Here is a 12,646-nt window from a genome sequence, read left to right as displayed (position 1 = left end):
ACTGTTGAAGACTTTCGAAACTGCAAGGATTTTACATAGGCCTCTGCATGACCACTTCGACCTCCTTTTAAACAATTTGGCAATCAACATCTTCACCACTCTGTTACTTTGTATACTTTCCTCAGCATTCAATCATTATTCTCTTCATTACGTGTTTTATCGGCACATGCGCAAACTTTAACTTTTTACATGCCTCTTTTGCTCTTAAGACAAACTGGGCTTTTGTTTGCCTTTGATAACTCACTGGCAGGGCCGGTCTTTGCATCAGGCAGTGCAGGCAGCTGCCTGAGGTGCCAGGCTCTGGGGGGGGGGGGGCACCAGTCTAACTTCAACAACACCATTGTCATCATTTTAATCATTGTACAAAAGTCCATACGGTACACAAAAAACAAAGTGAAACCTTTTAAATCATCAGACTCTCCAATTCCTGCTGTCAGCAGCACTGCATTCAAAGCCAGGCCCCTCTGGGGTCTTTGCAAGCCCTTGCGGCCAGGCCTTAAAAGCAACATTGGTCGCTTATCATTTCCCAGGCTGAAATTTGGGTGATCACACGCGACTCCTCCTCAGCGCATGTGCTGTACAGAGTTGGGGTTGATTGATTGATTGGGCTGGTACGATACAGATGGCACTTGCAAAGTTGTGCTTGAGTGGTTAGTATCTTGGGTACATGCAACTCTTCATGCCAGCGTGGAACCACGGTCTGGATGCAAAGAGGTGATGTGCATGTGTTTGCATTATTGTAGCTCTGCATCTTGCTCTGTGAGGCCAGTGCTGTGGAGGTGGGTGTGGGGCAGTGGTGCAATGACCATGCAGTATGAGCGTAACACAGTAATATAAGAGTCGCTCATATCATAGGATGTATGTATTATTAATGCAATTCAGGAATGCAAAGTTAATCAACATTATAAGTGTAAAATAACAACCTGAAATAGCTTCTTTTTAATATTAATATTGTTCAAGCAATATAAACACTATTGAGGAAAGAGCATTTGGAATGTAGTATCACACTGTAATACCACAAATTAAGGTTGGGGATGCGGACCACAGAAGCATCAATCTATACATTAAAAGTCCACCATTTACGTTTCCGCCTCGCCATCCATGGTGTCACTGAAACAATGCAACCAACTTGAAAATTAATGACTGCAGGCTAAATGGAAGAGAGAACTGATACAGAACCCACATATGCTTATATATTTTGCGGGTCGTCCTCGCTTCACAAGCACTCTGCAATTTGTCACAAAGGTGCTCCCAGACCAGGCTTCACCGTAATGCTGGCAGGGCACACGCAGACACAAAGCTGCAACCATCATTGTGTTGCACCCGGTCACACACCGAGGTACACAATGGCACTGGAGAAGCACAAGATCAGACACAAATGAGAGGGAGCGGGTAATGGGGGGGGGGGCACAGGCACTGGTTAGACCACCCACCCATGTCCCCCTCCCAAACCGCCCACTTCGAGTGAATCAAGCAGAGCCCAGGCAAATACCCCTAATCAGCTTCAGTGATACAGATCTGACACCTGGAATCTTAAGCAAAATACATCAAAACCCATGGCTTCTTCCCTTATCTTAGTAAGACATTTCTGACTTCAGTGATCCCCCTCTTCCGTTTATTTTGTATGATAAGGCAAACAGAGCCGTAGATGGACAGAACAGGACACATACAATAAATGGTGCTGGCGGCTGCACAGTTAACAAATGCCTGGGGATTACTAATGTAAAACGTTTCATTGTTAGCACATGCATTCGTGTGCATACATTTTTAGGCATATGAAAGAGGAGGGGTGTTCGTATTTGCATGTCAGTGGAGTGATTGGAAGGGTAGGGGCAGGAGACTGTTGATTCTCACAGCAGTGCTTAAGTGTGTGGTTTCTCTGATTTCAGATGTGAAGGAGAGAGTTAACTGATTGTAACATTTAAGCCACACTATAATAGTCTCATTAGAATGTTTAAAGAAGATAGATGCCCCCACATAAGTACGTTTTCACCTCCCCCATCGTTTCTGAAGTTAGCAAATCTCCCAACATTTTGGGGGGGGTGGCAACCATGCTACCTGCCTGGGGTGCAATCTGGTCTAAAACCGGCCCTGCTCACTGGTCGTGTTAATTAGGCTTCTGTCTTCAATGCTTTTCCAGAAGCAGTCAAGGCCGTTACCAACGTCTCCTCTGCTCCTCCCTAATTCCGTCATTCACCCGCAGGGTAGCGGGTTGCTTGCAAGCACTTTGAAGGTTTCTCTTCTCCGCTCAGTCATTTTCAGTCGTGGAATGCTTACAGCTTCCCGAAAGAATGGAATTCTCACCTGGCTCTCGCTCATTCTCTGTAGCAGCCGATCAGCCCCATGCCCTTCCATGAAATAAGCAGGGATAGGGGTTAGATGGGTTAAGGAAAAAGGGTGAGAAGTCTCGCCATCAGGTGCTTCCCCCCCACACCCTGAGGGCCCCCCTTACCCAGGTGATCCTCCCTAGCTTGCCCATCCCCAGGGTCAGCATCCAAAAGAGATGACCCCTTGTTCAAAGACTTTAAACCGCCTGTGACGTTCTTTTGTTTTTTTCTTTTGTACGCAAAATTGAGATTGACAATTCTTTGTTCAATTTAGCATCAGATTTTACAACATCAGGCTGCACAGAGTCATTGATAGTAGTTACTTCTGTTGCTTGTGCTTGCGGCTTTGATGACACAGGCAAATTCAACCTGGCTGGATTAAGGCCCAAGGAGTCTGGATCTCATTGAAGATACTACCAGGATCCATTCACTAGAACTTTCCATGCCTCATTTAGTGTCAAAGTATTCATGGCCACGTGATGTAAAACCCATGAATATATGAAAAATAAAAACATACCCAACTCCCCTCCCACCCCGGATTTCACCCCCAACTGAAGCACCTGTCGCTCAGGCTCTTGCAAGAACATGCTTGAGCCGTCAAACACAACCATAAGTGGGGTAACTTGCTGTTGCAGGGAGTCAATGAGCCCCAATCGAGCCTGTCGGCCGACCTCTTGTAGTCCAGAGGCCAGTACTTTGAAGTTGCCCATCTTCAACATGAAACGTTCTCCACCATGCCAGCATCCGGTGCTGTTTTTGCACAAAGTTCATCCTTCCTCACCCCAGTCCGTAGTTTGGTTGATATCTTCTGGGGAGCATGGATCCTGCGAAAACAGCAGGGCTGACGAAGACACCATTGCAGGCTTCGGCCTCGGTTGTTGCTTCCTCTTCTGAAGCATGTGGCCCGTTGCCCGTTGGATGTTGGTCTCATACCACTCCCTGACCTCATGCAGAGTGTTGAAAAGGAGTACCTTTGGCCCAAAGTATATTTTCAGTTGCGATGGGAATAACAGGACAAACTTAAAGTAACTGGCAAGCAGCTTACATTTGATGAAATCAAAGGCGTGTCATGCCCCCGCTGCACCTCTCTTGTGTAGTCTGGGAAGAATCCATTGCAGGAGCCATTATAAGTGACCGGGCCAATCATCCTCGCCATCTGTAGTAGAGCGTCTCTGTCGCTATAGTTCAAGAGTCTTGCAATGATGGTACGGGGATGAGCCCTCAGTACCGGCCTGCCCATGGGCACTCTTTGGTGGGCCCTCTCCACCGAGAAGAAGTTAGACAGTTTCTTTGGGTCCAATAAAACTCTGTAAGCTATTTCATAAGGAACAGTTCCATGCTTGGTCCCTCCACTTTTTCCGGGAGGCCCAGTATACAGAGGTTACTTCGTCTCAAACTCCCTTCACTATCCTCCACCCTATGCTCCAGAACCTTTAGCTTCTGTGTTACCACAGTCAGCTGCTTTTCCATCTCCATTTCCATGTCTCACTTTTCTGCGTCACCTACCCTCGAGGACTACTTCCGGACATCCTGCTGCTGAAAGGAGACCTTGGAGGCCAGCCCATCTATCTTTTCTTGAAATGGCCGGGTTTGATGTTGTGTGTCTCACACTAGAGATGCTCACATGGTGGGCTGTACCATGTTAAGGATTCCAATCGGCGTCACACACTGGACGAGGACACTTGGTCTTGGCCTGGGATGTGGTGCTCAATAAGAATGCTTTTTCTTTAATTTCAATGAATTCAAATTGAGCCGATACCCAAACTGTCTCACACCCCCTTTTACAAATATCCCAGAGCACAATGGAACATGAACCAGGCCGGTTGGTGAAATACAATATTTATTTATTCTTAGATTCACAAAAATCACACAAATTTTAATATTGGGCAGAAATTACCATTGGGGTGATAATTACAATGGAAATGGAAGCAATGCACTTGGTTAACGTTCTAGTAGAATATACTCAAAGCACAATTTAATAGGAGCACTTTTTGAATTGGGATAGCTAGCACTCAAGTTAAGGTTTCCCCCTGCAATGTTCCCGCAACCCACAAATAACCCATTCTAAGTGGATAGAAAGAAGCAGCAGGTAATCAGGAAGAAGAGACAGCGAGCAGAATCAAAATCCTTTGTAATAGCATGAAATGACACTCGGAAATTGACAAATAAATAATCAATGTGCAGTTAACTCTTTGAGACAAATATGATTTCTCACGACGACAGTAATGCATAAACCTTAGCAATCACAAGGCAAGGGATCAACAAGAAGTGTACAATTCAAAAACAAGTGGAAAATTAGAACATGCTGCAGCCAAATGACACATTGGAAAGTTGCAATTTTCTCAATTCCCGTTTAAAATGACACAAACAAATTTGAGGAAAAACAGGTGGAATACTTGAATCCTCAATGCGGTGGCTGGGGAATAAATATATATCACAGGGACAATATAGAGGTGAAAATAGGTCTTTAGCTGGTGAATTGAGAGAGATTTGAAGGTAGAGTGAGGTTCGTTTTTAGGAAAATATAGCAGTGAAAAAGAGAAAATCGGTTTTAAGATGAAAGACAGATTTTACTTAAGCTAGATTTAATGGCTAAGAAAAGAGGAATGCCACTCGTGAATATCCAAGTTACGCTGCAGTTGTAACCCTTCACGCAGTGTACCCCTTTTCTTTAGGGAAACTTAATTTATTTAATCAAAATATCGCTAATGACTTATGATCTATGCAGAACAAAAGGAAAATAGGAAAGTGGCGCTAACGCTAGGAAATTCAAGGACAGGGTGCACAGAGAATTCTAACAGTTTTAACTAGTTACCAGGGTAGGGATAGGATTGCTTAGAGAGTGGAACAAAGACAAACGGGTCAAGATGGGGTAGACTTTGTGTTATGGGATGTGGGATACTCACAGTCCACGCTTGGGTTTAGGAATTTAGCAACAGTCAACAGGGTTCTGGTCACTGCACCGCTTGGGTCAGCAGGTAGTGGACTCTCCTGGCAAAAGACAGCTTGGCAAAGGTCTGGTCACCGGATGGCAAGTGCAGCTGAGCAATTCGGGTCACTGGATGGCAAAGGTAGTGGACAAGCCGGTCTGGTCTCAGGATGCTAAGGTACCACAGGCCTTTCCCCTTTTCAATGGGATTTTAGTGGGATTTTCTTAATCTAGGTCTTTGCTGGAATAGAGTCAGCTATGCTTTGGTCTGGCAATGAAATCTGGAATCAGCTATGCTTTAGCTTTGCAGTGGGATCTGGAGTCTGGCAAGATGAATGTGGATGATCAGGAACGCAAGCACAGGAAATTCAGGAGAGAGTCTGTCTGGTGCTCTGTCAACCACTCTTATTTATAGAGCATGGTGACATCACAGAATTATTGGTGGGCAGAACTGAGCTAGGCCTACCTCCAAGAAGCGGATAGGACAATCAATGTTGGTTGCCTCCTCGAGGAGGAGTCCCAGTTTATGAGGTTGCTTTTTATGAGGTAAAACGCCATTGTCATGGCCACAGGCCCCAGAACACAAAAACCACACCATCTAGTGATGGGGGCAATGGGTTACTTGACTCACTCATGTCCCCTTGGGACCCCTAAACACAGGGGCCCTGGCTGGACTCAATCCTGGCGCCTTTGGCACCAGGCTCATATAGAGATGTGAGCAGGAACACTTTATTTCAGTGCAGGAGTGCTTTTATTTTACAAGAACTTTCCAGGAGCTGAAAGCCTTTATTCCAGAGAACATCCTCATGTGCTGACTCATCGGGTGTGGCTCCCTAGGCCTGGTCTTCATGTGCTGACTCATCGGGTGTGGCAGGCAGGCTGAACCTGGCAGGCGTGGCTTCAGAAGCTCAGCTATATAAGCTGCTCCATCCTTAAGGCCGGTGCTTCGTGTTACTGTGCACTCGCATGCAACCTGGGGCTCACCGCCGCTTGGACCAGTTTACTTACCTTTGAAACCAGGCGTTCTCCTGCATACTCACCTCCAAGAAACCGGTGCTTCATCGCTTCATCTGCACACTCATCTCCTGACATCCAGTGATCTTGATCCCGACGCCGCAGCACTGCACTCCGCATCCACGAACTCGGACCCTGTGAAGTAGAAGAAAGACAAAGTTAGAACATCCGTCCTAGGGCCGCACCGCATTTGAACCTCGTGCGCCCCACAGTTAACAACTTACCAGCTACTGTACCGCTGCAGCTTCGTTCCTCATTCCCTTATTCCCTCCGGCTGCCACCTCGAGCTCCACAGCTTCTGCTGGGCCGGCAACATCACCTGCAAGGGAAGAAAGCAAAAGAGCAAACATCAACAGTGGAACGGACAGCAATACAAGACAATGGACTTTAGAATACAACAAAAACAGACGAGGAAAGAAAAAGGCAAACAGGAACACTTACCTGAAGTATAGTGGCTTAGTCGCAGCAGGACTGGACTACCACGTGCAAGGGACCAGTGAAGGAACTCGGTCCAGATCATACAAGCGCCCCTGCCAGAAGCAGCAGGATGGAGTGCTCACCAAAACTAATCAACAGGTGAGCTTTCCAGGGACAGCGCATCTCACGGGTACCATGGTTTGGGAGAAGGGGTCAGGAAGGGGATCAGGCGCACAAGCTGGCATACTCACGCCCCCTATTCTCCATGCAGGAGCAGTCCCGAGCAGTATGACCTATTACTACCAGTCACCACATAAGCACAGAGGGCGAAGTCGGACCAGAGCGACCTCACCCCGGGAGGGCTGCCCGTGCCCCAATGCCTCCGCAGAGACCAGGTGGGTGTTACAGCCATCCCACAGTCCTTTTTGCCAAAAATCAGTCATTACCTAATTTACACATTTATACATTTGTGGCACTTTAACCAATTACATGGGCAGATTACATATTGTAGGTAGAGCATAGCAGTCCAATCCTCATGGTTGTGGGACATTGGTTTGGCCCTTCTACCATTTTTTCGCGCTTTTCAGTGAGAATGATATTACTTAAAATTCTATAACTTTAATCATGGGTGTGGATTATCATTAGGCATGTAAGTATTAAAATTTGCAATGACATCATGGATACTTTCCTTATAATACCCAATTCTCTGCCATTTCTATTCCCCATGTGTCAGTGAAGTCTATGACGACTTAAATGAAAGTCCATAAAATCACATTTAAACTGTTAACTTTTCACATTTTTGAAAAGTCCTGTGGCAAAGATAAAAGTTTTATTTCTAAAATAGTCTTTGGAAACAAATGTTCAGTATTGTTTCCCATATACGGGCATAGCTTCCAAGCTACCCCTCTCAATCCAGGGTTGTCACATAGATTTCCTTTGAAGCTTCATCTAGAAGTCACCAGTAGGTGTGATTTTTCACTTCGCACATCCGTGTCCTGGAAGTTCCATTGTAAGATGGCTCAGCCCAGACCCAAGTCTGATTAGTATGTGAAGTTTCTTTGTCTTGGTCAAAGTTTTCCAACCTAGCAATTATCACTTTCATGTCCTAGAGGTTTATGGTGGTTCCCTTTTGGGGGATGCCTTAGCTCTGCCAACAGGAATAACCTGTTTTGGGAGCTTGCAAAATCCAGCCCATGCAGTTTAACAGTTTTCTTTTTCTTTTATTTTGTCCTGAATCAAAACAGCCCATACATGTTTCCCCAGCAACAAACCCATTTACATTGCTAGGCACGGACAAGCTATCATTCAACATTGTCCTTTTTTAAAACAGGCATTTTTTTCCTCTTGTTTGTAAAAGCCCATTTTGCCACGGGGTCGCTCCTTGTTGTCAGCGCGCAGCCAATATGGCATCTGCACCCAACAGCCCTGACCAGCCGTGACAGCTGCCTTCTTATTTCTCCACTTCCTAGCCACCAATCATCCCCAAATTGCCACAGGTTGTTCTTGGCACCTTTTGCTTCAACTTTGCAGAGTTTGAAGTCAAACGAGCAACTTCAAAGCAGGATTTTTACAACCTCTCGGCGCACTGCTGTTCTACATCAGCACCTACTGCTGCTCAGTTGCGCCCACCGATGGGTGCTGCTAGTGACGGTGAACTGGTGAACGGAGGCAGAAAATTTGAGGTTCTAAATCTTGCAATGTTTGAACAGATAAATTGGAACAGGAAAAAGGAAGCTGGAAGTGACTTTGAGATACTCGATGAATCTTTTAAGTAATTTATGGGATTGGAATAATAACTACAATCATATATGCAAACTTAAGAGCTATACGCATATGTCCAATGTTATACATCATTTTCTTCGTCCTCAGCTCTATATACTCCAGAACTCCAATCCAGAAATTTGATCATCAATATGTGCCTGCAAATTCATCAATTGCCTCTGTTGACAGTTCTTGGTCCACAATTGAAACTACCTCTAAATCAAAGATCCTGTAAAATCTGTGAAATGTTACACATAGATGAAACAGCTAAACATGTATTTGCAGAGTTTGGATACCTCATATATGCTTAGATATAAGGAGTGTGCCCATAATTATGAAAATATTAGGTCCAGGGAGTTTTGGTGGCATTGCCTGAATACTCCAACTTCTTTACAGATTGCCCATTATTGCCTATCGCTTATAATTGAAAAGCATTTACAGCCTTTAAGTAAATTAGAATTGTAATGCAATGTTTTTGGTGAATATTGTATTATTTGGTGAATTTTTAAAAGGGTGTAAAAGTGTGTATATATATATGTATATATGTCTGCATGTGTGTGTGTGCACGCATATATGTTTATATGTAGTAATCCACAACTGATTGTTGTAACTTCTATGATACGTGAACAAGTGGATGTCTGTATATGTATGCTATCCTTTGGTAAGGAGAACACCTGTGCTGTGCTGTGTTGTGTTATGTTGTTATTTTGTGCTAATATATATATATATATATATATATATATATATATATTACATGGCCACGGTAGTGGCCGTTAATTATGCTTTAGTTGCTGTTTCCATAGGAACAGCACTTTTTGGCTGGCTTATAACTCCGCTCCCCCTGGACGAATCCTCACCAAACTTTGCAAAAAAAGTATATGGGTCACTCTGAATTTTTTTGCAAAGATGTTTGGGCCAGGGGGGCAAAGTTATAGGGGGGTCCCAAAATGTCTTTTTTTCCCATATACTCAATGGGGGGAAAAATTTGCGCACAGCTACAGGTGAAACCGCTGGACGGATTTTGATGAAATCTGCGGCAGGTACAGGGGCTTGGTCCAGAAAGCGTGCTTTTGTAAATTTGGTCACCATCCGTGCAGTATGTTTCTTTATAATTATCAAAAAGTAGGTCTGAAATAATTAGTGATATCTATGTTCGCTCCGCGGTCACACTTCCCTATTCGGTCGACGAACAAGATACCGATTGGCTAAGGGGCTGGCGTCATGACCGCAGACACGCAACGTCTCTGCCCATTGGCTGCATCGAGACGTGTTCTGCGTCAGATGGTTTGGATGCGCCCGACATCTTGGATCCGCGGAAAGCGTAGCAACAACCAGTGTACACATGCTTTTTTCATGAAACTATTTTGCTGTGTCATAGAGCATTGGGAAAGGTTCAGACAGTAAGACATGGGTGATCAATGCATTTATTCTTCGGTCGTCATGATGTAATTTCTATGGACACCTTGTACGCACAGTAAATGTGGGGTGTAATAACGATAGCACTTCAGTCCATGTAGTGGGCAGGAAATTTGTAACACTTCAGTCCATGTAGTGGACAGGAAATTTGTAACTGTTGAAAGCACACGCGTATTGGTAGGCAACACGCCAAAGGCCATGCAACCAAGAACAAAGTGGTAAGTACTAGATTTGGAAGAGACTGCACACCCATCCCATGTAAGATCTACAGACATACAGCTAGGAGGGAAGCCTCTGGGCAGAGGTACTGAAGGATAACACACCTATAGAATAACCCCCACTACCACACATCACTGAGGTGGTTGTGGGGAGACCCTGCACTCTTGGGTGCATAGCTAAAGCCCATGCACGCAAGACTGAATTCATAAGCAGTGGAGTTACACATCAATATGGGTGTGGTGGAATCTTCTAGTTGTGTTGATGCCCTAGTGTCTTAACTTCATGGCTGCAGACGATGGTCCGAAAAGTAAATTTATAAGCAGCTAATTTACAAGGACCATGGTTTCCATATGCAGCGATGGTTGTGGATATGTACTATACTCCTTGTACCTTGGTTGTAAGGCGTAGGTGGTAGGTTACTCACCGAAGATGCAAGGGCAGCCTACAGGCACTGCAGCATATTAGTACCATAGATTAGACGTGTAGATTCCCATGTGTAGAAAATGGCTGCCAATATACTTACTCCTTACTTTGTTCAGAATCCACATACTTTTTTTTAATTGGCTATCGTACTTGCCGGAAGTATCACTTTTTCCATTTCTGTGATGAAAGAAAAAAGTGTGTTAGTGTTTGCATTTTTTTTTAAATTGAGTACATTGCATACTTTTTTTTTACCCTCACATTTAGTTTACAAACCAGTGTACTGTGCATTGCGCTCAGTTTCTGTGTTTGCTTTTCTAATCCTTGGGTCTGGGGGAAAAAAATCCTTGTCGGATTAAAAAAAAACCTTCATTTCCTATGGTACTAACTACTTCATTTTTTTCTTTCAGTGTTTTCTTCATCTTTCTGATCAATGTTATGTTTGTTGCCTTCCTGCCCATTTTAACAACAGTTAGATACCTATAGGCGTATTCTACCTGTGCATTTGTTTCCAACGATTTGTGATAATCATTTATTTGTGTCATTCTTCCATCCTGTTGGGTAGTTAGATACCTGTAGGTGTATTCTAACTGTGCATTTGTTCCTACAGGTTTGTGATACTCATTAATTTGTGGTGTTGTTATATCCTGTTTCCTTCATCTTTCCCATTAATGTTTTCTTTGTTGCCTTCCTGCCGTTTTTTAACAACAGTTAGATACCTATAAGCTTATTCTTCCTGTGCAGTTGTTTCCAACGATTTGTGATAATCATTTATTTGTGTCATTCTTCCATCCTGTTGGGTAGTTAGATACCTGTGGGCGTATTCTAACTGTTTGAGTCTTTCACATACTTTGTTGACCGTCTTGAAGTACACATTATTTCGTAATTTTTGGCTTCAAGAACATTAAACACGCATTTGTTAGGTTAGCTGGAAACCTCTGCTTTAGAGTAATGGTGCTATCATTACATTAAAACCATCCAGAATTCTTTTTAATGTATGCAGTGTAGTGACCTGCCTTGGTTGTAGGTCCAGCATGGTAGATTATTCCTACTGTTGCAAAGGTTTTCTTTCGAAGTGACACTTGACCGTGTGTGAACCCAGCCAGTTTGCAGTTGTTTTTGGTGCCATCTGCATTATAATGTAGAAGTATAACTATTATGCAGGCACTATGTGATTGTATCAGTAAGGTGGAGCGATTGTCTGAATTGCAATTACTACATAATCTGCCATGGTTTGCATTTTGTACAAGTTGCTGAAATGGAATGCTCTCACTATTTGGTATGCAAACATACACAAATCGCTCATTTGGGATTTCTTCCTGTATCACTTTGCTACAGAGAGTGCATGTATGTTTCCACATGTACGAAATTTGGAAGATTTCATTTACAGGCATGCTTTTGTTTTCCAATACTAATAGTATGTACATTAGAAATTCTTGTGGATCTTCTTGTGAGTTCATAGTGAATCTCACCATTCCAGCACAGTCGTCCAATTGTTGCCTTACTCCATGAACACTGTATGTGTTGTCAGGATTGCTTGTTGCATTTCTATGCAGCACTTACATTTGCAAACACAATAGGTCTGTACTGTGCAGGTAAATATTGTTAACAATTGGTGGCAATTGAAATAGAATATTCATTGCTACATTTGCATAGCAATTTACCCCACTTTCATTTGTATATTTGAATGGGCCAGCAAGTTCTGTATCTGAGTGCATTTTTTGGTTTTTCTGTTGCTTCTTTGCCGACGTGCCTGGCTTACATTCTCTAATAGGTTCTTCTATGTTTGCAGCAATTGATGAAACTTTAGCTTCTTTTCTTTTCTTTGTGGAATTTGCTGTTGCATTCTGTTGCATATCTGTTTCATTTACTTTTCTTTTACCACGTTTCACTTTATCTCGAACAGGGTATTGTTTCAGATGAGGGGTGTACAGCGAACGCAATCTATTGTATTCTAGAATGCAAGGAATATCAGCTTTGACTTTACTTGAATCAAAGTTTATTAGCAATAGACTGTCAAGTGTATGTAAGCGTGATAGTGCTATGTAGCTCATGCCTTCCTTAAATACTGTGTTTCGTATATCTATCAAAGCTTTCTCTAGGGTAAGACCTTGGGATTTATGAATGGTAACTGCATATGCAA

The sequence above is a fragment of the Ambystoma mexicanum genome, chromosome 3q, assembly GCF_040938575.1.
Source record: "Ambystoma mexicanum isolate Mex_15411 chromosome 3q, UKY_AmexF1_1, whole genome shotgun sequence".
Classification (NCBI taxonomy): domain Eukaryota; kingdom Metazoa; phylum Chordata; class Amphibia; order Caudata; family Ambystomatidae; genus Ambystoma; species Ambystoma mexicanum.
Note: the sequence above shows the minus strand (reverse complement) of the source record.